Raw genomic sequence first — 25,178 nt, 5'->3', positions numbered from 1 at the left:
CAATTGTCTAATCCAAAGTCAGATAGTTGTGACCTTTAAAAAGCTTGCTATGTGGTGGTGGCACATGTCTTTAATCCCAGTACTTGGGAGCCAGAGGCAGGCAGATCTCTATGAGTTCGAGGCCAGCCTGATCTACAAAGCAAGTTCCAGGACAGACAGGGCTACACAGAGAAACCCTATCTCGGAAAACCAAACAAACAAACAAAACAACAACAAATATACCACCACTTCACACAAACACACTTAAGTCAGAAACCATCATCATGTTGGAAACACAGGATAGTTGATCCAAGGTGGACTTGATTAGTATGAGGACCAAGGGACTCAATATTGAGATGAGGTTAACCCACCAGGGGCACATTAGGTAGAGAGTTCTGAAGTCATGGATAATGGAACAATTTTTTAAAATCAATTAATTTATTTTTATTTTATGTGCATAGGTGTTTTATCTGCATGTGTCTGTGTGAGGGTGTCGGATCCCCTGGAGGCAGAGTTATGGCAGTTGTGAGCTGCCATGTGGGGGCTGCGAATGGAACCCAGGTCTCTGTAAGAACGGCCAGTGCTCCCAACTGCTGAGCCATCTCTCCAGTTCCAGGGGACATTTTTGATAAAGTCCATATCCTAAAGTTTGCTTGAATTTTTTCTTTAGAAACTCTACTTACATCAGACACAGAGTCCATAACTGTGATATCAATACTCTGCAGGCTGAGGCAAGGGCGTCATAAGTTCAAGACCAGCCTGGGGGAAACTCTGTCTAACTATATAAAAAAAAACAAAGAAAGAAAAAAATGAAAACCCCTTAAAAGAAGGGAACTGTCCCAGACATCCATGTCCTTACGTAGCTCAAGAAACTGAGTCACAGCAGCCAGTGGCTGAGGGACCACGCCTCTCTTCCTGCACCTTTCTTGTCCTGCCATTCTAAAAAGTCAGATCCAGCATCCAACAGCCGAAAAAATTCACCTGCCAGAAAGCCAGCACACCTGCCCAGTCTCCTTTGACAGCTGTACAGACTCAGCTTCTCTGTGAATACTAAGACTTAAGAGACTTTACACGTGATCTCAGAGAATCCGGTGACTCACCCCCTAAAGGTCAAATTAGCTGTCAAGACCTGACTGCCCGGTTTCTGAGTAGCCACGGGCTTCCCAAACAGGTCAAAACCAGTCTCTTGTCTGAGCAATCCCTCTCAGCTGTTGCTGTCTTTTGCCTTGCGACCTACGAGTGTCATCCTCCCTGAACTCCAAACAGACTCTATGGATTCCATGGCAAGGAATTTAAAAAATCTAAATGCCAGCCTGAGTAAAGTAAGCAACACTCTTTAGCAAAACATATTTTCTGCTCAATGGAACTTTCCATCCTAATGTGGCTTAACCTCTGACCCTTCACAGAAATGGAAATGTTTTTCTGGGTGCCCAGTGGCTAGAGGAAAGGCTCTTGAGTCTATACCTTATGAACAGGTATACCAGGCAGCAGCTGGGGTCGCTCTCCTTTCCTCCCCTCCCTTCCCCTCCCCTTCCCTCCCCTCCCCCTTCCCTCCCCTCCCCCCTTTCTTCTCCTTCCCTCACTTCCCCCCACTCCCTCCCCCTTCTCTCCTCTCCTCTTCCCTTCCTCCTTTCTTTCTCTCCTTTTTTATTTTTAAACAGAGTCTCACGACCTTTGGGTGCCCTGGAGCTCACTGTGTAGACCAGGGAGGGACCAGGCTGATCTTGAGCTCACAGAGACCTGCCCACCTCTGTAGGAACCCGGTGGGGTTTCTTATTTATGAAGTAAGCCCTCCACAGTTAACACACCTCCAGACCCAGATCCTGGCCCCATAGTATAAAAATGAAGAATCAAAAATGAATAAAGTTTCAAGGCCAGCCTAATCTACATAGTGATCCCAGGAGAGACCCCCATCTCAAACAAACAAAAATGAATAAAGGAGAAATGAAGGTGGAGTGGAAAGAAATTCAAGTTAACCCCAGTAAGATGAGAAGTCCTACAGACTAAAAGTGCGTAGGCTAGGATGGATAGAACTGATAATTCTAGGCCATTAGTATTACTTTTATACTAATAATGTTATTATTTTTTTATTTTTTTCACCACTATACAAACGAGGATAATGTTATTATTTTTAACACTTATTATTATTTTATGTATAGCAATGTTCTGCCTGCGTGTGTGTCTGTCCACCATGTGCATGTTGGCCGGAAGAGGATGCTGGGTCTCCTGGGACAGGAGTTATAGACACTTGTGAGCCTCCATGTGGGTGCTGGGAACTGAATCCAGGTCCTCCAGAAAAGTGTTCAATCCTTTTAACAGCTGGGGCATCTCTCCACTGCCCCAGATCAACTTCAGACAAGAGTGAGATGATCTGAGGGTACACCTCACAAGGAGACCCCAACTTAGCATGAACAGGCCCTGGCCAAACACCCAGTGCTAAAATTAAATACATACATAAATTTATGTAATTACAAGTAAAACAGACAATTTGGAAGGCAACTTTGGGATGCGATGTGTGTGAGTGTGTGTGTGTGTGTGTGTGTGTGTATGTGTGTGTGTGTCCAGTGTGGCTTCAGACTTGAGATCCTTCTATTGCAGCCTCCTGTGAGTTAGGATTACAAATACACGCCATCATGCCTGACTATTTCAATATTTTGACCAAGAAAGATATTTCTTGGCATTTGTCCTGCAATAAGACACCAAGTAGATCCAAGAATGTGCAAGGATATCCAAAACTGTATGGTATTTGAAGATTGAAAACCAAACACTGCCAAATCCCTCAACAAATAAGTAATGAGCACCGGTTCCGTGTGTTTGCTCGGCCTCACACCGTCACTGTGCCCTGGGTCCTGTTGTTTCTCACATTCTCTTTTTTTTTTTTTTTTTTTGGTCTTTTTTTTTTTTTTTTTTTTGGTTTTTCGAGACAGGGTTTCTCTGTGGCTTTGGAGCCTGTCCTGGAACTCGCTCTTGTAGACCAGGCTGTCCTCGAACTCACAGAGATCCGCCTGCCTCTGCCTCCCAAGTGCTGGGATTAAAGGCGTGTGCCACCACCGCCCTCTCACATTCTCAAGGATTTTGTTCGACTGTGCTCTCCTCCTCCATTGGCTCCTCCTCTCCCAGTGGAGAGGTATGTTGTCCCATTGGTACAAACCATGACATCATCAGATTTAAAGGCAAACACTTGCATCCCCAGCTGTCCCGTCTCACAGGTCAGGGCCACACTTAAGTTGTGTCCCTCCAGTTGCCGCATGCACCTTGCCTTGTGTTTTCCTCTGAGCCACAGTTCTAGTTTGTCTCTTCACCACTTTGGCAAATTCAAATGTCGTGCTTAGTTCTCCCTGTTTTCATCTCCCTGTTGAAATAGTTGGCAGATAGACCAGCACAGCACGAGACAGGTGTTCTTGCTCTTTCTGGAGGATGCTCCCTCTTAACTCACCATTTTACTGCTTCCTCCTGGATGCTGAGGTCCACACCGACCTGTCAGAGGCTCAGCTCCTTCATGCCTACGCCCTTCCCTTCCCAACGATCACATCCTACCCAGAGCTTTCAATGACATCTAAATAGATGACTTCTGGATAGTTCTCTCAAAACCTTTCCGTCATTCCAAGAGAGCACAAAACCTGTGACCATTTCCACTTTGATGCCTAATAGATCACACACCCGCCCTCCCAGTCAGCATTTCTTTTCTCCACATATGTCTCTTAAAACCTGAGCCTCCGCCAGTGTCTTCCAGATTATCTGGTGTCCCTGCCAGCTACCCACATGCTCAGGACGACGCCTTCCAGAGCCTCACATTGCCCTTCAACTCTCGTTCCGTCACAGCCCTTTAGTTTTCAGTACTGTCACGTGCCCAGTGTGCTTCCTGAGTGAGTCCATACCAGTGTGTTCCTGAGTAAGTCCATACCCAGTGTGTTCCTGAGTCAGTCCGTAACCAGTGTGCTTCCTGAGTGAGTCCATACCCAGTGTATTTCTGAGTCAGTCCATACCCAGTGTGTTCCTGAGTCAGTCCGTACCCAGTGTGTTCCTGAGTCAGTCCGTACCCAGTGTGTTCCTGAGTGAGTCCGTACCCAGTGTGTTCCTGAGTGAGTCCATACCCAGTGTATTTCTGAGTCAGTCCGTACCCAGTGTGTTCCTGAGTGAGTCCGTACCCAGTGTGTTCCTGAGTCAGTCCGCACCCAGTGTGTTCCTGAGTGAGTCCATACCCAGTGTGTTCCTGAGTGAGTCCGTACCCAGTGTATTTCTGAGTCAGTCCGTACCCAGTGTGTTCCTGAGTGAGTCCGTACCCAGTGTGTTCCTGAGTCAGTCCGTACCCAGTGTGTTCCTGAGTCAGTCCGTACCCAGTGTGTTCCTGAGTGAGTCCCACAGCTCTCGCTGGACTCCTGGAACCTTGGCCTCCAAGCTTTTCTCAGATGTGGCCTCCTGTCTACATGTCCACTCCCCCAGTAGTCTGATATCTAGTTAGCAGCTCAAGTCGGTTTATAAAATCATAAGGAAGATGACATCCCATGACTGTGCATAGCCTCAGGTAAACTGGGTAAGACCGTGCAAGTTGGGAATCTCGGCAGTTGGGAGAGTAAGGCAGGATCCGTAGTTCAAGACCGACCTGCTCTAAATGAGACCCTTAGTTTGCTTTCTAGTGCTGTGATAAATACCATCATCACCAAAAGCAATATGGGGGAAGAAACACCCGCCCCAGGTAGCACCAACCCCACGGGCCCCTCCCATTTCAATCATTAATCAAGAAAATGCTCCCAGAAACAGGTCTACAGGCCAATCCTATGGAGGCAATCTCTCAACTGAGAGTCCATTTTATCAGAAAGGTCTACGTTTGTGTCAGGTTGACAAGACTCGCTAGCACAGACTGTTTCATAAAACCAAAACACTATAAAAGCAAAGCAAAGTGACGGTTGATGTGTCGGTAATCCTGACATCCGGAGGCTGAGGCTAAGGATGGATACGTGTTCAGTGCAAGCCTGGGCTACCTAGTGAGACAAAAAATAAAAATAAACAGCAAAACAACCACAGCAACCAAAGCAATCTGTTCAGACATTCTGGGTCATTTAGAATAAACGACACGTTTCTCATCGCGGTCCTTCCACTAGGGCCACAGGAAGTCAGGCGTCTGCGAGTCACCTGCTCAGCTTCTAAAGTCCTCTGTGGCTGAGCATTAGCTCCGGAAATCAGCCCAAGCTCGTCTCAGACGATGACTACGCATTCAATGCTGTGAAGTATGTTTTAACTTTGTGGTACTAAAGGCAGGACCCTGCAGGGCCTTCATCATGTCAGATTACTATGTAGTGTTAAAGAAGTTGGAAACATAATGGAAAGTTCCTGTATACGTATCCACCTAGATTCTCCAACTGTTAACATGGGTCCCCATTTGTCTTATTTACACCCCTACTCCTCTCTGTCTCTCTGTCTCTCTGTCTCTGTCTTCTCTCTCTCTCTCTCTCTCTCTCTCTCTCTCTCTCTCTCTCTCTCTCACACACACACACACACACACACACACACACACCATCTTTCTTTTCCTCTTGTAGCAATTGTGTAAACAGAAGAAGCTATGACCCCCTGGTACTTCAGTGTGAGTCTGAGCTGCAGGGACCTTCCTGTCCACAGCCATGGTCTCCAGACGCCTAACAGTGACTTGCTAAAACCACCTAATCCACAGACTTCCATCAGATGGTCACTACTGTCTCCACAATTTTGATTTCCAGGACACCTCAGACAGCCTTATCTTGTATTAACATGTTATTTTAAAGAGCACAGGTTATTAACAATGTAATTGCCCCCTAGTTTGAATTAGTCTGATGTCATTTTGAGATTTAAGTTTGCCATTCTTTGCTAGGAATACTGTAGTGGTTAAGACTGTGTTTTTCTTGTTGTATGGCATCAGGGTGACAGGACTTGTGTCATTGTGGACACTGCCATTTATCACTCGGTTGTTTGCAGAATTTTTTATTATAAAGTTAATTAATGAGTACTTTCTGTTCACTGGTTAATAAAAGAGGTTTCCTTGTTTATTTATTTGTAGCTGTTACTATGATGTATTTATATCTGATTTTGCTCATTCTGAGATGAATATTAATGTAGCTAACTGACCATCTCTCCAGATTGTCTCGAATTTGGCCAGTGGACTTCCCACAAAGCTGACCTTTGGCATGGCCCCTTCATTCTCTGAGCTCTTTTCTCTACAGACTCATCCTACTTTGCCTTGTCCCTGTCCTTGGAGCAGCTCCTCCTCCAGGGAGCATTAGATGTCTGCATTTGAAGGTATTTTAGAGAACAAGATCAGGAGGTTGGAATGTTCCTTGTGCCCCTGTGTCATGTAATATGGAGACCATCAGGATGGAACCAGACTGTCATGTTATATGGGGACCATCGGGATGGAGCCAGACTGTCATGTTATATGGGGACCATTGGGATGGAGCCAGACTGTCATGTTATATGGAGACCATTGGGATGGAGCCAGAGTGTCATGTTATATGGGAACCATTGGGATGGAGTCAGAATGTCATATGGAGGCCATTGGGATGGAACCAGACTGTCATGTTATATGGGGACCATCAGGATGGAGCCAGACTGTCATCATGTTATATTGGGACCATCGGGATGGAGCCAGAGTGGCAATCTGCTTCATTGCTACAGGTTTTCATTTTGATCACCCGAAACTTCTAGCTGCCAGATAGCTTCTGTTAACCAGAGATGCCTGGTTTCTAGCCTTTTCCACCATCTCCTACCCCTCAAAGCTAGTATTATGTGGACCACAATAGCCAATTCCCAAGCCCTTTATCATTTTTGACTGGCTTTGGTCAGTGAGATGCCACTGCAGGAAGAGAGCAGGGTGTGTTTACTGCAGCTTCTTGCTGTATCATCCCACTGCAGGAAGAGAGCAGGGTGTGTTTACTGCAGCTTCTTGCTGTATCATCCCGTATGACCTTGAACTCCAGGCACTTCAGCTTAAGCTCCCAAATGCTGGGATTACAGGATTGTACCATAATATTTTTAAACCCCCCAATCTTGTTTTATTTTTGAGACAGGACCTCACAAGTGGCCCAGAATTCCTTAAATATCCAAGGATGACCTTAAACTCATATTTGAGCTGGGTAGTGGTGGTGCATGCCTTTAATCCCAGCACTTAGGAGGCAGAGACAAGTGAATCTCTGTGAGTTCGTGGCCTGATCTACAGAGCAAGTTCCAGAACGGGTTCTGAAGCTACAGAGAAACCTTGTCTCAAAAAATCCAAAAACCCAAAATCAACAAACAAACAAAAAACAAAGAAAAAGAAAAACTTGTATGCAAAACGCTGTTATTATGATGAACGACCACATGGTTTATCACCTAAACATGGAAAGTAAAAGAGGGTATTATTAATAATTTGGCCAGGACAACAGGCATAAACACCCATAAGTATGAAGGAATTTGGGGCATGCAGTCATCCTAGAATAAATTTACTTCCATAATATTTAAAATATTTAATAATAAGGCCACACATAGTAACATACAGAACAGAACAGCTCTTGTTAGCTAGTTCCCTATGTTCATCATTGCTGTGCACTGAACGCTTGCGTCCCTTCAAGTTCATGCACTGAAGTCCTAGCCTTTAGAATGATGGACTTGCGGGTCTGACCTTGGGGAAGTAGCCAGCTCAGGAGATGAAGAGGTAGGATTGGTGCACTTGGAAGAGGGACTCTCCGGTGGGGTGTAAGTCAGTGCTAGAGCGCCTGTTTGCGGCCTGGGGTGGTTCACTCCCCAGAGAGGGGGCAGAGGGGAGAAAGAGGAAGTCTTTCTCTTCGCCATGGGACGTCACAAGACCTGGACTTCAGCATCATGGTTAAGTCACTTGGACCGTGGTACTTTGTGATGATGTCCAAACTGATGGCACCAGTCGTACCGCTGTCGGAAGTATGATTTGTGGGCCACTTTCTATTCCAGGGCAGAAGGGAAGGCCTGTGTTTTGAAGAGAGTATAGTTGGCAATAAGTCTATTCCTATAATCTCGTGCTAATGGAGTGACACACAGCCTAGCATAGCAGTAAGTGATGGATGGTGATAACCCTGAGTTCGCGGCTAATGCCTCCCATTGCAAGCCAGACCTGTTCCTTTGCCTCTCGGAGCCCCTTTCCCTCTCTTAGCCCCACAAAGAGGGGAGAGTAATAATACCAGCTTCACAGAGCTGTTGTGAGCATAGCACAGATAAAGGAAAGAACATGCCATCCCATGCGGGTGACCAAAAAGTGAGACTTTTGATACAGGCTGTGATATGAGATGGCATACTCCACATGCCCACCAGATATGACGCGATGCAAGAAGGGTTACTCTTTGCCCCTACTCAGGGGAATCTCAAGGTTTTATAACTTGAGCAATCATAACCTTACTGCTGGATTTGACAGTACCCATCTGTGGTCTCCGCACAGGCTGAAGCAAGAGAGAACCTTGACTTTGAGGCAGCCTGGTATATATAGTGAGACCTGTCTCTCTATCTGTCTGTCTGTCTGCCTGCCTGCCTGCCTGCCTACCTATCTATGTGGCCAGACTGACCAGGAGACATTTCAATTAAAAGTAAATTCGGAAGACCCGAGTTGTAACTCAGTCACAGAGTACTCGCCTGGCATACACAAGACCCTGGGTTCAATTCCCAGTACCACACACACATACAAAGTAAAACTGAGTATTATTCAACTCAGAGAACTGTTTTATGGAGACAATCTGATAACAAACGCCAGGACTTTCTCATTGTATCACCATGATTAATGTTCCATACGTGTCTAGTGTTCAAGATGGCGACTCCCTAAAAGCCTGGCCAGAGGCTCACTGAAGGAAGTTCACAATGGAGCAGGCTCTGGAGGATTTTTTCGGAATGGCTAGCACGTCCTTTAATCTGCCTGGAGGTCAGTATTAAAGGGCAATATTTAGATTTCAAAACAATCTTTCCCGACCATACGTCAACAAAGAGAAAAGCCAAACAGGTCTCTGCTCTTCCCTGTAGGATCTCAGTTGTTAGTGAAGCTTCTGTTGCTTAGCGTCTACGTCAGTAAAAGAAATGTGCGGACCAGTTAAATACTTCATGTCATCTGCGAAGCAAGTCAGAGAAATGGCATCGTTCCACCCACCAGCCACTGTGTTGCCGGCGTACAAAGGGTTTCACAAGCAGTAAGTGCACTTACCAGTTGCTGGTGCAGAACCAAATAAAAATAAATCTTCCCAAAGGAAGTTGAATAAGGGAAATGGGCCATTAGCTGACGTTTCTGGAACACCATCCTTGTCTTATATAAAAAGGCCTGAGAGATGGCCGGATGCATGGTGATTATTCCAGGTAAAGCGTTCGTGGCAATCCCGTCTCTGACTTTCTGGGGTTGATACACTGCATCTAGTGAGTTACCCCGCGAACTAAACAACAGGCATAGGGATGATACACACCTTAATTGAGTCAGGGATAAGATTTGCTGCCTGAGAGATCTGTAAACAGTTAGAGTAAGATATCAATTATTTTTCAAGCCACCAATAGAGGTGAAGACTAAGCAGAGAAGCCACAAAGAACACGAAAGCTGCAAATTCAAGCAGACGAGACGATAACGGCCTCACTGTATAAGCTGCACGATAGATGGGCTTCCTTCTAACACGCCCTCTCCCGCCTTCTCCAGAGTCACACCCTTCTGAAGTGCTGCTATCCAGACAGCGTGGGCAGCGCACTGGCAGGGACAGCACTGGCTTTAGTGTGAAGCTTCTCTCCCAGCAGGAGGTTCAGCTTCTGGTTTCTGAGTCTGGACAGTTTTAGAGCACCGGGCCAAAGGGCACATTACACTCCACGTCTGCACATACCTCAGGAACTTTCAGACTTGTGTATGTCATCTCAACCTTCCAGTATAAAGTGTGGGGCGGGGCTTTGAGGTGTTCTCCAAAGGCCAAAGGTCAACCAGCCAGCTCAGCTCCTGGAAGTCCAGCAGCCCTGAGGTGGGGCTCTTGCTTTAAGAACTCCCTTCCCGAGTAGGGGAGGAACGGGGAAAGCTTGGTGGCCAGGGATGGGGGGGGGGGGGGGAGGTAGGATGAATATGGGATCAGGGAACAATATATTTCAACTAAGGGAGCCATTTTAGGGTTTACAGGAGACTTGATTATATATGGGATCCCAGGTCCAAGGAGAAATCCCCCAGATTGCTCTCTGGACAGAGGAGAGGGTGCCTGAACCGGCCGTGGCCCATGACCATACTGATGTATATTTTGCTTATCACCATAGATCCTTCCTCTGGCGAAGGACGGCTATGCAGTCGGAGGCCCACATTGGAGCACCGGATTGAGCCCCCCGAGGTCCGGAGGGGGAGCGGAAGGAGGAGGAACATGAAAAACGAAATCAATACTGCGAGGGATGCTATCACCCACTGATACAAGGGAACGGATCTGATGAGAGTTTACCAGGGCCAGCCGGACTGGGACTGAACGAGGACGTGATCTAGCCAGATTCTCGGAATTTGGCCGGATTCTCTGACTGTGGCTGGCCCGGGGTCTTTCTGAAAAGCCATTGACTATGACACTGGGACCTGTTTCCTCTGCATATGCTGGATTTTGGGGATCCAGTCTGTTTGGACGCTCGCCTTCCTGGACCTGGAGGGAGGGGGAGGGAGCTGGAGCTTCCCACAGGGCAGGAAACCCTGACTGCCCTGGGGGACGGAGGGGAAGGAGGGGGGGAGTGGTGGGAGTGGGAGGGTGTTGGGAGGGGGGGCGGAAATGGAAACTTTTATAATTTAATAAAATTTACTAAAAAAAAAAATAAAAAATAAAAAGTCAAAAAAAAAAAAAAAGAACTCCCTTCCCTCCTTCTCCTTCTCCTCCTTCCTTCTTTCACTCTGCACTCTTCAAAGGCTTTGGTTGTAACAACTGCATCTGTGCACACAATCTTATTGCTCATACTCGCCCCGTCCTCCCTCACTCCCCCTGATCCGCTTTACCTCCCATCTCCCAGCTAGGAGTCCCTCTTGTGGAGCAGGATGAGGGGGAGAGTGTATTAGGGTTGCTTGTGTGAGCATGCGTTGGTTTTTGTTATTGTTGTTGTTGTTTTAAATGGGAGCGTGGGCTCCTTAATTAGCAGCTATGTTTAGGAGCCAGAGACCACAGGCGAGAAGTCAGGGTGAAATATCTACCCAAGATGGTTTAAAGACATCTCTCTCTGGGACTGGAGAGATGCCGCAGAAGTGAAGAGCACACACAGCTCATGCAGGGACCCGAGTTTGCAGCACCCTGCCAGGTGCCTTGCAGCAGCCTTACTGCAGCCGCAGGGGTCTGTTCCCACTGAGCGCAGCTGGTGGAGCCAGCTGTGCCAGGACATCGCTTCTCCTCCCTCTAGCCACATTTTCTCTCTCTTTCCTCTCCCTTCTCCATTTCCTTTCCCGTGGCCCCACAGTTGCCATGTATCAAATTCCCGCACCATGTGCTCTTTCACGTCTCCTGAGCCCCGCCCCTCCCTAGATGTAAACGGCACATTTAGCTGGGAAGACAGCTGACTTGCAATCTGACCAAAGCGATCTGCAGAAGGGAGTTGATGGATGGCCGGTCGGCCAGCTCACCACTGTGGCCTTGCTTTGTGTTCCTCTGTGATTTCGTCAACTCTACGGAGGGAACATTGGACTTGTCTGTGTGAGGGACTCTTACACAGGATCCGTCATTGCTTGAGTTTCTGTGAGTTTAAACTCCAAACGTTGCACATTAAGGGTAAACTTTGAATCACACTGTGTGAGAAAAGACTCTATTTTCAATAAGGGGGGGGATGACAAAAAGTCCCAGGGACCTGAACACAAGTTGAAAGGAGGGTGCTTCTGTAAGTCATGTGTGGGAGTTCTTGACACGCGTGTACCTACACGTCATGTCTTCGTCTGTAGCCTTTGCAATATCCGTTGACAACCCAGTAGCAGCTTCAATCAATACTGTTACTGAAGTAATACTTAGGATGTGGTTATCATCACATGATACTGATGTATGACGATGTAAGTCATCAAGAGTCAACGGAACCACTTCGCTAATTGTCACTCCCAGCCTGCACAGCGATCCCACTGGACTTCATTCTGGCCCTTATGTTTTTATTGTTTGTCTTGACAATCCCCAGGGATAAGGAACTGGGTCTTTGTTGGCTTTCCTGTAAACTGGTATGACGGCTGCTAAATAGGTACTAAATTTTTCTTGAATATGACTAGCTACACAATAGACGATAATTATGGCTACTGGAGCTTGAGACAGGGTAGGAACTATATCCGTAGATGAGCCTTATTTATCAAATGTTGTCAGCATAATCAATGCACTAACCATCTCCCAGAGAAACACAACTGCCCATGCAAACGGTGCTGCCTGCATCCGCAAAGAGAGTACATAGTATTTCTCAGCAAATGATAGAGGCTTTGACCTGGGTCAAGACTCAGAACTGAGTTCTGATTTTCAAACACAACTTGGGTCTTAATGTACCTTGTGCATACTTCAACTCCATCAAGAATGCAGGAAGCAGAGCACTAAACCCCACTGCCATCATGTCCTGGTTCGGGTTACTATTGCTGTGACAAACACCATGGGCAAGGGGATGGCTCAGTAATTAACAGCCCTGGCTGCTCTTCCAAAGGTCCTGCGTTCAATTCCTAGAACCCCCACAGTGGCTCACAACCATCTTTAACAGAATCTCACTCCCTCTTCCTGTATGAAGAAGACCCGGATTAGGCATAAACCAAACCCAAACATGTGTTTTCACAGAGAGATCCTTTATTACGTGGGGAAGAAAAGTTAAAGTGGCTGCTTTCTGACTCAGGCAGCAAAACAGCAGCAGGTGACCTTGCAGGCGTAATTTTAAATAAGAGAAAAAAAAGGGGGGAGTCTGTGCTAGAGTGGGCAAGGATGTGGTGGTATTTTTAGGTTGGGCATGTAAATTATGAGAGTCAAAAAGGGCTCTTTATTGCTAGACTTTAATACTTTGGTAGCTGGACCTTGGAAGTCAGCCTCAGGAGGAGGAAGTGGCCAAATAAGGGGATAGACTTTGGAGGCTAGCTCTAGGAATGTCATCCAATGGTCTTCAGCCCTGCAGAGGGAATGGGGGAGGAGGGTAAGGCCTGCCAGAGCCATACTCATCACACTTGAGTTGAACAGTCCCTTCAGGGTATGAAGACATACATGCAAACAAAACACCGATATACATAAACTATATAAATAAACAAGTCATTAAAACAACAAACCCCACCACAACCAAAAACAAGTTGGGGACGAAAGGGTTAGTTCAGCTTATGCTTCTGCGTCTCAGTCATCAAAGGAAATGAGGACAGGAACTCAAGTAGGGGTGGAACCTGGGGCAGAAACTGATGCTGAGGCCACAGAGAAGCTGGAGAGGCGCCTCTTACAGGCCTGCTCCCCATCAGTTGCTCAGCTTTCTATAGAACCCATGACCGCCAGCCCAGGGATGGCCCCACCCACAGTGGCCTGGGTCCTCCTAATCAATCCTTAATTAAGAAAATGCCCTACAGTCTTGCCTACAGCCTGATCTTTTGGAGGTATTTTCTCAACTGAGGCTCCCGCCTTTCAGATAACTCTAGCTTGTGTCGGAGCTGACATAAGACTAGCCAGCACATTGTTACCATTTTCCTGTTGTGAGGGACACCACGACCTAGGTAACTCTTATAACTAAGGAAAGCATCTAACTAGGTGCTTGCTTTCAGTGTTAGAGGGTCAGTTCATGACCATCATGGTGGGAAGCAGATAGGCATGGTGCTGGGGCAGTAACTGAGGCTTTAATTCCTTCACAGGCAGGAGAGAGAGAGAGAGAGAGAGAGAGAGAGAGAGAGAGAGAGAGAGAGAGAGAGAGGAAGAAGAAAAGAAGAAGAAGAGGAAGAGGAAGAGGAAGAGGAGGAAGAGGAAGAGGAAGAGGAAGAGGAAGAGGAAGAGGAAGAGGAAGAGGAAGAAGAAGAAGAAGAAGAAGAAGAAGAAGAAGAAGAAGAAGAAGAAGAAGAAGAAGAAGAAGAAGAAGAAGAAGAAGAAGAAGAAGAAGAGACTACGCTTGGCCTGGGGTTTTGAGTCCTCAAAGCCTGCCCACAGTAATACACCTTCTCCAACTAGGCCACATCTTCTAGTCCTTTCCAAACAGTTCCACTAACTGGTGACAGAAACAATAGACAGAAAGATTTGCTTTGGTTCCCTGTTTCAGTCCAGCTCAGCTCCTCAGCTCAGGGCGGAGCAAATGTGTGGCGGTGTCCATTCATCACGGTAAAGAGTGGGAGAGGAGCCTGGGGCTTGACTTAACCTTCCATTGCGTAGGTTTCCTCTGAGACTGACACATTCCATCCTGCAGATGTACTCTTTAAATAGGAAGGTAAGCAACTCAACTCAGGAAGTCCCTGAAACTGACCAGACTCACACCATCTACCTCTTCCAGAGTTTAGCAATAAAAGCTGAGGGTCCCCGTAAGAGGAAGGGAATTTGAACTGCAAAGAGGACTCTGGGACCAGATGCCTGGAAGAAGCAGGAGCCGGTTGAGCTGCCAGGAAGAGGTTTAGACCAGAGCCATTTGGAAAGGACACCCTCCAAACTGCTGAACTGCTTGCAGGCTGTGCCATGTCTTCAGGCTCCCTGGGTTTGTGTTGTCACCCATGCTGGTGAGTGCTTTGGTGAGACAGCTGTCTTAGGGTTATTTCTGCTTCTGTAAGTAACCCCTCATTCATATTCCTTAAGTCACTCCAATAAAACTCATTGGCTCACAAGTTGGACTTTGGTGGCTTCCATACTTTGGTCTATTGTGGGTTCTGTATTTGGAGTGAGTGGACACATGTATTGCATCTCCCCAGGAAACATTTGTTATAGAACACCAAAGGCCTTCTCCTACTTCTATGAACTATGTTTTACCAGCTAAAGTTCCCATGGCCATCTCAAATCGCTCCACCCATGGGGGCCCAGTGTTTCAAGCATGGCCATGTGGGGACCACTCACACAGGAGCCAGAGCAGCGCCCTTGTCTGAGCTCCCGCATACGTATACAGATAAGCCTGGCATGGCAGGGTACCTGACAGCTTTAGTGAAGGACTTAGCAGGTATGATTAAGAATGGAGGAGAAGGAAGATACCCTGCCTGATCTGAGTGACTTCCACAGAGCAAAAGGGTGCATGCAAATAAGAGGATGCCACTGGAGAAACAGGAGTGTGCCAGGGCTGCCGCCAAGGAAGGCAGACTACACCAGAAGACAGAAAAGCCGAGGAAATGAATTCTCCTCCGCTAGAGCCTCTAAATCAGCCTTCTCAACCTGTGGTTCACGACCCCTCTGTGGGTTGAATGACCCTTTCACAGAGGCTCGAACATCAGCTATCCTGCAAATCTGATATTTACATTATGTTTCATAACAGCAGAAAAATTAAAGTTATGAAATAGTAATGGAATAATTTTATGCTGGGGGGGGTGTCAACACATCATGATTGTATTAAAGGGCCACAGCATTAGGAAGGCTGAGAAACACTGCTCTAGAAAGAATACAGCCTGCAGGCCTACTGTGACCCCCACAACTGTAGGAGTCTACATTTGTGTTACCTCCAGGCACCGAATTGTGCTTGTTTGCTAGATCAGCAGTAGGAAGCTAGTGAAACATGGCAATCTACTTCCAGGATTGTGTACGAGCATCAGATAAAATCAGCGAGTTGATTTTTATTGGTGGTGGTTTCTCGAGACAGGGTGTCTGTATGTTATAGCCCTGGCTGCCCTGGAATTCACTCTGTGGACCAGACTGACCTCGAACTCAGAGAGATCCACCAGCCTCTGCCTCCCCAGTGCTGGGATAAAAGTGTGAACTACCACCGCCTGGCTCAGCTCAGAATTAATGTGGCTTCTGACACGTTAGAAGAGGGGAATATATGCCATTACCATTTGATAAAGAGCTTTGTCCCTCGGGATGTAACATAAAACACAATTTTGTTTCCATCTTCTTTGAGTTATGGCTCATAGTTTCAAATATTAGGAAGGGCCGATGGTAGACATGTAAGGGGTGGGGCGATGTAAGTCACTGCCATGACTCTCTTTATCTCTTTCAACTCTCACTAAAAAGAAGAAAAAGGTATAAAGTGTTTGCGAACACTGGGGGAGGCTAGGGCTTATGGCTAGGCACCTTCACGATGAATACCAGCAACAAACCTCGACTATGGGGCTCTCCAAACCTAGTTTTAACAATCTGACTCAAATGTCTACACTGGAACTAAAAGTCAAGCACCACTTTGTGTTGTACAGTAGAAAATGAAGCAATTAAAATATTTAAACATTTTTAAAAGATGCCTATAGATTTTCATAATCATTTAATGTAAAATCTTCCCCGGTTCCTCACAATGGAGCAGTGACCAGCCCTTTGACCTCTGCAGGGCAAACAGGAGTAGCAATGGTGGTGAGGACAGTAATCTACTTACAACTTAAGATGAATGGAAATTCACCATCGTAATTCATTATTATTTTATAAGACATGCTTACAGTTCTAGGAGTTCATGAATCCTGAAAGGTGGGGCTCGCTATTTCCTTCTGTTGGTAAGAACACCAGGTCCACACACTGCTTTATCCCAGTGTCATTCTGGAAACAGCTCTCCTATCCGATGGCACGAGCTCATGCTACAGCTATTATCCCGTCTTTGGGAGTGTCCTTCCTCTAATGACCTGGACCATGATTTGGGAATTTGTTCCAGCAGAATGACCCACTGTGGCCAGTTGGCCCTTTTGCATTAGGGAAATGAATCCAGCAATAGTGTGTGGAACCCTAGAGTTAATCTGAGTTAAAAGCGGTGAGTGTGTGTGTGCACATGCGTGTGCCTGTGTGTATGTGTGTGCTTGTGTGTGCGTGCGTGCCTGTGTGTGTGTGCATACATGCATGCATGCACCTGTGTGTGTGTGTGTGTGTGTGCGTGCATGTGCCTGTGTGTGTGTACATGCATGCATGCACCTGTGTGTGTGTGCCTCTGTGTGTGTGCATACATGCATGCATGCACCTGTGTGTGTGCCTGTGTGTGTGTGCCTGTGTGTGTGTGTGTGCGTACATGCATGCATGCACCTGTGTGTGTGCCTCTGTGTGTACGTACATGCATGCATGCACCTGTGTGTGTGTGCCTCTGTGTGTGTGTGCGTGCCTGTGTGTGTGTGCGTACATGCATGCATGCACCTGTGTGTGTGCATACATGCATGCATGCACCTGTGTGTGTGAATGTGCCTGTGTGTATGCTCACATGCTTGTGTGTGCATGCATGTGCCTATGTGTGTGTGCATCTGCATATGTTTGGGATGGATTCACACTTTAGGCCTGTGAGGTGTCTCATCCAGCAATCCTCCTGCCTCAGTTTCTCAAGTAGGGGATTACAGGTATGCATCAGCATAACAAAGTTAATTTTTTTTTAAAAAGATCTTTTATGTAAATAAGAAGAATTGGGACTTGGACTTGCTTCCTTCTTTTTCTTTTTCCCCCTAACATTTATTTATTTTGGAGCCTGTTTCCAAGGACTTCAGAGTTAAGTTTTTCTGAAACTCACTGTGTATTTCCCATGCCAGCTGTAAACTTCACACAGCTAAGCTAATGCTTCTCGGTTTTATTTTTTGTTGTACTTTGAAGGTCTGTTATACAAACAGTGGTTTCTCCAAGTTTGAGAGCCTGAATTCATTTGTTTCCAGCAATTCTTCTTCATACAATACAAATTCATTTCCAGTTCTTCAAGGTGGTTTGACTTTAGCTGGTCTCCTAGCTGCTGTTATATGCACGTTTCCTTTGTGGGGAGGGCTGTTAGTGAGATGAAAGCATCTTAACACTCCCCTCACTTTCCATGAAGTGTGGATCATTTTAGAGAAAGCCCAATTATGCTTTCAATTGTTTATGACTTAAATGTTATTGCTATAATCCTACAAAGGTTTCTTGTATGTTCATATCCTTTTTGTTTAAAAAAAGTCACAACTAGCTAGGCATGATGGTGCACACCTTTAATCTCAGCACTTGGGAGGCAGAGGCAGGAGGATTTCTGAGTCCGGGGCCAGCCTGGTGTACAAGGTGAGTTCCAGGACAATGAGGGCTACATAGAGAAAACCTGCCTTAAAAAAAAATAAAATAAAAAACAAAACCCATAAAAGTAAAAATCCCCCAACTGTTGTTTGTGTTTTTCAAAAGCAGAAGCGTATCCAGTGCCGCACACGCTGAGTGTCTGGTGACGCCGCGTTAGTCAGCGTCCGTCCCTGACAACATACAAGAAAGTCACTTGAAGGAGTGGAGACTTTGCTTACTTCAGCTCTGACTATGGAGGTCTTCGAGCATGGGGTTGGTTATGCTCTTTGGGCTCCTGTGAGGCAGACTATCATGACAGGTAGCAAAGCTGGCTTCATGCCGGCCAGCAACAGAGAAACACCCGAAGGAGCAAGAGATGCCAGCAGCCTCCTTCCAGGCACGCTCCAGTGCACGCTTCCCGAGGTCCATCCCTGCACCAGTGCTGCGCAGCTGCAGACCACGCCTTCAGCAGACGTGTGGGACCCAAAGCGGCTGGGCACTGTGATTGCCTGCTTGTCTCCTAGCGCCTGGGAGGCCTCCGAGGAGGACTGTAGGAGCTGTAGGACAGTGTGGGCTTCATTGCAAGACCCTGTCTCTAACAACAAAAACATCCAGGCGGTAATATCGTCTGTGCTTTTTAACCATTTGTGTATTTTGGATTCCTTTTAAAAATTTGTTTGCCTCCAACTCCTTATGTAGGTCAGTCTGGCCAAATATTTGCCTCACAAAGTATACATGCATTTGAGTGCATTACTGTGCTAATAAACTATTAGAGATGCATACTGCAAGCATAACACTGCGTTATATGTCCCAAGATGTATGTATGCATGGAATATATATGTGGAACTTACATACATATATCTCGGAACACATAGTGTGCGTACACACACATAACCACTCTTGCAATCGAGAGGTGTTCTAAAATAAATGTGGTTTTAAAAGCATACTTTAATTAGCAGCATTTTCCTCTCCTTCCTGGCAGTGTACTGCTGAGCAGTGCAGCGTCTTAACATCAGAAGCTTAGTAAAACTGGAGTAGCTACAATGTATACCAAGACTGTGGTATGCACTTAAAGAGCCTCCCCTTTAGTCCTCTAGGAATGTCTGGCCAAGATTGCTCTTCGGAGAATAGAAAAGCTTATGGAACTTGCCCTGTGTCTTATCAGCGTCACCATCCTCTGTGGCAGGCTGGTAGCCCCCAGCTCTCAGGACGCAGCTTTGACTTGCACCATTTGCTGATTTCCTGGTGCAGATCCTCTCACACCACCGTGAGCTCCCTGGACGTAGGCTTAGGAAGATGTGTATCAAACTGCTCTTCTGCAGATGGAGCTGGCTTGAGTCCCATCCCCACCCCACCCCACCCACCCTTTGCTTTTTTGAGACAAGGTTGTTTCTCTATGTAGCCCTAGCTGTCCCAGAACTCACTTAGTAGACCAGGCTGGCTTTGAACTCTGAGATTTACCTGCCTCTGCCGCTGGAGTGCTGGAATTAAAGGTGTGTGCCACCACCGTCCCGCTGGGTCCCAGCTTCTAAATACTATTCATATGCCAAGCATTGCTACACGTAGCTTTCCAGGCGCATCTCCACTTGGGTGCCCTGTTCGTTCCCCTAGCTCCATGAGAAAGAGAATCCTTTGGCAAGCGTTTGGCATTCTCTTTGACAATCATTCTTGAGTCCAAAGAATGTAAACCCAGAATTTTAATAAATAATGGTTGAGAACTGTGAAGCACTGATGGGCGGGTCAGCAAAAGAGCTCCGCAGGAAAAGGTGCTGCCAGGCAGGCTTGGTGCCCTGAGCTCAAGCTCTGGAACCCAGCGGAGGAGAGAACTGACTCTGGTCGGTGTCCTCAGATCTGCATACATGCAGTAGTTCGTGTGCGTCTGTATTCACTGCACACGCATGTGCACACACAGTAATAACTATGAAGGTGATAAGTAAAGTTAAATGAAGGCCTGAGACTCTGTTTTACTTGTAAGCTAACACACTGACCTGCTGAAGGCCCACAGCTTATGATCTTTCAGATCAGAGAGCATGGACTTTATTTAGCACACGAAGTACAGTCATAGCATTGATGTATTTTGTTTTGCTTTTCTCCCCCCAACAGTTGCTTAAGTCCCAGTGCCTATTAAGTGATGTAAACAGGGCTGCATATTCGGTGGTGGCATTCTAGGGAAAGAAACTTGACAACCTGCGGTCCCCAATCTTTTTATCACAGTAAATCTGCCTAACTTTTGCCTTGGGAAAAAACACTGTCTCGTAAAAAAAAAAAAAAAAAAAAAAAAAAAAAGCAGAACTGTCATCCTCTTCTTGGTAGAAACGCACTGTCTCTGTTATCCTTGAAGAGATACTCTGGGTGAGAATGATCCGAAATTCTGTCATGACACAAGACCCCAGGAGAATTCCCTGTGAACATGCCACTCTGACTAACATGACCCACAGTTCCTGGGGGGAAGCCCATTTGTCTCTCATAGATTAATTAGGATATTATTACTGGGACTCCAAGTGCAGCAGGATGAGGTTAACCGCGGTACTGAGCACCACCGTGTTTCCGGAAGTCGTGAATCCACTGGACTGAGCAAATCCTTGAAGCTATCAGTGTCTTGAAACTTCACTGATTTTCCAGTTGGCCCAAGTGACCCATGTGATGTAGGGTTAGGTGTTTGGGATTGCACAGACGGTAAGGAAGATGTCTAGGACATTTCAGTTGCCATGACAACCCCAGCTCGTCGGCGGAGATGCTCTGAATGGTATCCGAAAGCCAAGGTGGCGTCACTAGTCATTGCAGCTAAAATGGAGAATGTTTTATTACCTTCTGTGCGTGCATTTGTGTGTGTGTGTGTGTGTGTGTGCGCGCGCGCACGCTCGCACGTGTGTATGTATGTATGTATGTGTTCAGTTGTGCATGCACACTTGGACGCAAATGTGAAGATCAGAGGACCATCTTGCCAGGTGCCTTCTTCAAGCTTTCTCCACCTTACTTTTAAATGAGACAGGCTCTCCCATGGAACCCAAGGCCTTCCAGGTCAGCTAGAATGGCTAGCCAACAAGCGCCACCCAGCACTCCTTGCATTTCTGCCTCCCCAGTGCTGGACTCACAGGTTCACGCTGCTGTGCCCAGCTTCTGATGTGGGTGCTTCAGATTCAAACTCAGGTCCTATTGCTTGTGCAGAAAGGGCTTTTAAAGCAACAGAGCCGTCTCCCTAACCCTCGGAATTACATTTTTAAACTAGATCAATTGCATCATAAAGAAAACTTTCCCTGGCATGTGCTTTGCTATGAATCACATCTGGAAATCCCCTGAAGCGTTTAAGTCTCATTTGGGGGAGTTTGCCACTCCTGAGGGCTACAAAACTCCTGATAGTATTGCCTTAAATACTTAGAGATCTTCTTATGGTGGCAACTGTAGGCGAGAGAAGAAAGTATCATTCCAGGCCGTCCTTGTTCTAAACTGTCTTTTCTAGGATGATTATATTATGAACATTCTTGGGCGACAAAATGTCCTCAGAATAAATAGGCAGGCATATCTACAGCCTTATAAGATATACTTCCACATGGTAAGTATTGCGCTGTTAACCATTTTTGAGGTCCCCAAGTGGAATCAGCATCAACTACGGAGAACAGGTTGGCAATAAATCCAATGTGATCTCCCAGTAGTTGGTAGGCTTGGGTTCCTGGTTCAGTTTGACCAAGTCCAAATCTTACTTTCAAGGGACTGTGTAGGGCAGTAGACCTAGCATATCCTGTCTGTTCTTCCAACCAGCCAGGCATTCATCTGTTTCCAGAGAACTTCCCTGGGTAGCACAGGCTGGTCTCAAACTCATGATCCCCTTGCCTTAGCCTCTTGACTCTGAGATTGCAAGTGTGTGCCACCATGCCCTGCTCATCTGATGCTATAGTCAAAGAAGAGGTGAAAGTGTCCAGAGGTGTTGGCAGGTGTACTGCCTGGGAGTTATGGACACAGAGACCATTCCCTAGTAGCTCCTAAAGGCATTCTGGTGGGCCCAAGGGAACTGTGCGTGAACTATGGGCAGAGATGTCTGGTGGGGGTTGTTAGGCTCACGGTCAAATTGAAGGCACCTGCGGTGTCCAAGGGAGCTTTGAATGAGGATCTGTTTCCCCAAGGGAAGACCACTCTACTGCTGGAAAGTTAGTGTGTCCCATCCTGGGAACTATGCATTCACCTTGCTTCTAGCCTTCTGCCTGTACCCAGAAGGGTCAAGAACAAGAGAGACAAACTTATTTTTATAAGAGACCAATTATGCTCTGTGTTTTGACCTGTGTGTCTTATACTTGAAAATGTGAGAAGAGTATTTAAAGAAGGAATTACTATCCTTCTCTCTGGGATGTAGCAAGCCAACAGGAAAATCCAGGTGGCCAAAACACACCTTACTAACAGTCTAGGTTTCCTTTAATCTAATCTGCCTTTTAGAGTTTGTAAGAAACCATCCAGAACAGATTATCATTTAGGAAAAGATAGAAACATTCTGCCCAGGAGTGCCCAGGAACACTGAGTCTTCCTCACAGGCCTAAGCAATTCCCTGCCCCTTCAGTCATGGTAATGATTCAAGCAAGGCTGAGATGAGATCTCTATAGAAATAGCCACATTTATTGATCAAACTGATTGCTGAGGGTTCTGATCCAGGACAAAGGGAGAAAGAGGCTGTTCCTATGTTGACAATTCCACATGGCTGTGGATAGTAGACAAGTGTGGAAGATTCATGACCTACTGACAGCTTCCTATTGAGTGGCCATTATCACAAGCAACATCATTATGAGACTACAAATAATCTAGGAAGTCACAGAGATCAATTTCAAGTACTACAGTGGTGTTCCTGAAGACAGTGATGGGGTTTGCTCGCCAACGCTGCAATTGGAAAATATCTCTCCAGGCCTGGCCCGAAAGTAACTCACAACTTTCGGGCCAGGCTCAGTGAGGCGGCTGGACGGTAGCAGGATTTCTGTAGTATTTCTGATGTGAGTCCCACATCCTGGTGTCTCACCCAGATTCAGTCTCGGCTCCACTGACTAGAAAATCATTGGGATTTATACAAGGTCCAAGCTGAACTGGAATACAGACTGTAATGCTAATATCCTTTCCTGGTTGTTACTAACAGGAAATTCAGTGTCATCAGAAAATCTGGGAGCCCAAGAGGACAAACTACTGGCCCTGGAGAGGATTTATGGTGCAGATGAGGTTAGAAAGGCAGAGTCTGATCTGTCCAAGGAGGAGAAACCAGATCTATGTGGATCTGTAGCAGACTTTCAAGATATCTGTGAGCAACCTGTTATCTGTTAGAATAACTTTTTTTTTCCTTATTTTCAGTTGTCCAAGGCAGAGTTTTACTTTGTATCCCTGGGTATTTTGAAACTCTAGATCAGACAGGCCCTCACCAAGATCCACCAGCCTTGGCCTCCTCAGTGCTGGGACTAATGGACTGCAACACTACTGCCTGGCAGTTAATATTATATTAAAACAGATTTTTCTAAGTAAAAGTTATTTTCAATAAAAAATAAGTCGGTGTCGTAATGTCTATCAGATAGGCTCACAGTTCTGATTTAGTTTGTCTGTCAAAGGCTGGGAATCTGTACCCAGTACTGTGTGACCCCCAGAAGCACAATACAGCAGAGGCTGAGGGAGCACAATGCTCCCAGTAGACTTTGCATGAAGAAGATAGAGCCCCTTCCGTTTGCCACCAGCTTCACTTTTGAGCTAATTCATACCAAATACGCATAGGTCAGCAGTCTCTGTGGGCGTTCCTGATACTTTGAGGTGAGGGAAGTTCCGTAGCTGAGATAAGACAATCACGATGTTTCTCTTCTTTCTCTGGGCCAGGTTCAGAGTGTTGCAATGGTGGATTGCAATGTAAGTAGCAGAGAAAATCTCCTAAGGCGTTAAGAAGCAGGGAGGAAGTGTTGAAAGCTCTTAGTCACTAGAAACGCCTGCACCACACGTCCGGGAGGACAAGGAAAGGGTCCAGCCCTCGGTTAACAGCAGCGCTGGTGAGCTCTGAAGTGGCACCGATTACTCTAAGATCCATGGGATGATGTGACCAGGCCAAGGATGGGTCGAGGTAATTGACTTCTTTGGGTTCACAAGAGTTGCTGGAAAAAGAGGGGTGTTGGTGACAGGGAAGGGAGGAAGGGAGACTGCGGAAGGATGAAGGAGAAGAGGGAGATCTGGACAAACACCGCTGCCGGGGCCAAGCTTGGGAGGCTGGTTGAGAAAGGGAGTATAGTTTGTTGTTGCTGAAGCTTGTTAAATTGTAAATTAGCTTGGACTAACCTGTTTTTTTAATGAAGAAATTATTGGATTGAAATTTTGTTTGGAAGTCTCTACTTACAAATAAAAAAACTGACTGCCCCCTGGACCTGAGAAACCTTCTTTATTTTCTCTCCTAGGAACCTGCTCAGTGACTACTGCCCAAGTGTTTCCCAGTGTGGCCCCTTGTGGGAGAATTGTCTGTATTCTGTCAATCATGTTTTAAATAAACGCTGATTGGCCAGACAAGAGGTGTAGGCGGGGAAACCAGACATGAAGTGGAAATGATGCAAGGAGAGCAGGAGAATTCTGGGGAGGAGGAAGCTGATTCCTCGCACTCCTGCCCAGATCACCAAAGCAGTAGGATGTGAGCTGCCCCAGTGAAAAAGGTACTGAGCCACAGGGCTAAAATAGATCAGAATAATGGGTTAAGATAAGTCATAAGAACTAATATGTAGCCAGACCTAATGGGCCAATCAGCATTATAACTTATAAGATCTGTTTGATTTTTCTCTGGGACTAAATAGCTGTGGGGCCGGGCAGGACAGAAAAACACAAACAAGCAGGCCCCTTCATGTTACAGCCCCTGTTGGCCCAAGTGACCCTCGGTGACATAATGCATTAAGAAAGAAGCTTGTCCTTTAATGGAAGCAGAAAGAGTATTTATACTTAGATGAAGCAGTGAGGACAGGTAAGAATAAGTCCACAGTGATGCTTGGACACTTGGTGCTTCAGGACTCATCCTAATCAGCGCCTTAGACTCCCGTCCAGTGTGTACCCCTCACAGGCATAGATCAAAGCCAAGCCTCCATAGTGTTCCACTTTACTTAAGGAGAGGAACAGGACTGAGCCAGCGACCTGGGCCAGAGTGGCCCTGGCCCCAGAAGCACTAAGTGACTTCCAGGAACACGGAGTGACCAACAGGGTAACTGGAACTGTGAC

The 25,178-nt window shown here is 46.4% G+C and overlaps 2 long non-coding RNA genes across 2 annotated transcripts in view; both read left to right on the top strand.

The window, feature by feature from the left end:
• The window catches only part of LOC148119603 (uncharacterized), a 22,520-nt gene extending 13,404 nt beyond the window's left edge, over positions 1-9,116 (top strand). Inside the window, exons 2-3 of the long non-coding RNA XR_015735186.1 lie at positions 8,748-8,866; positions 8,965-9,116. This is a non-coding gene — a long non-coding RNA (uncharacterized LOC148119603). The remainder of the gene's footprint in view (positions 1-8,747; positions 8,867-8,964) is intronic.
• Positions 9,117-23,813: 14,697 nt separating this feature from the next.
• LOC146891500 (uncharacterized) lies at positions 23,814-24,731 on the top strand. Its single transcript, XR_014997471.2, has 2 exons — positions 23,814-24,048; positions 24,377-24,731. It is a non-coding gene; the product is annotated as an uncharacterized LOC146891500 (long non-coding RNA).
• Positions 24,732-25,178: the final 447 nt, after the last annotated feature.

The sequence above is a fragment of the Myodes glareolus genome, chromosome 16, assembly GCF_982192425.1.
Source record: "Myodes glareolus chromosome 16, mMyoGla1.1, whole genome shotgun sequence".
NCBI classification, from domain to species: Eukaryota; Metazoa; Chordata; class Mammalia; order Rodentia; family Cricetidae; genus Myodes; species Myodes glareolus.
Note: the sequence above shows the minus strand (reverse complement) of the source record. Positions and strands in the feature narration are given on the sequence as shown.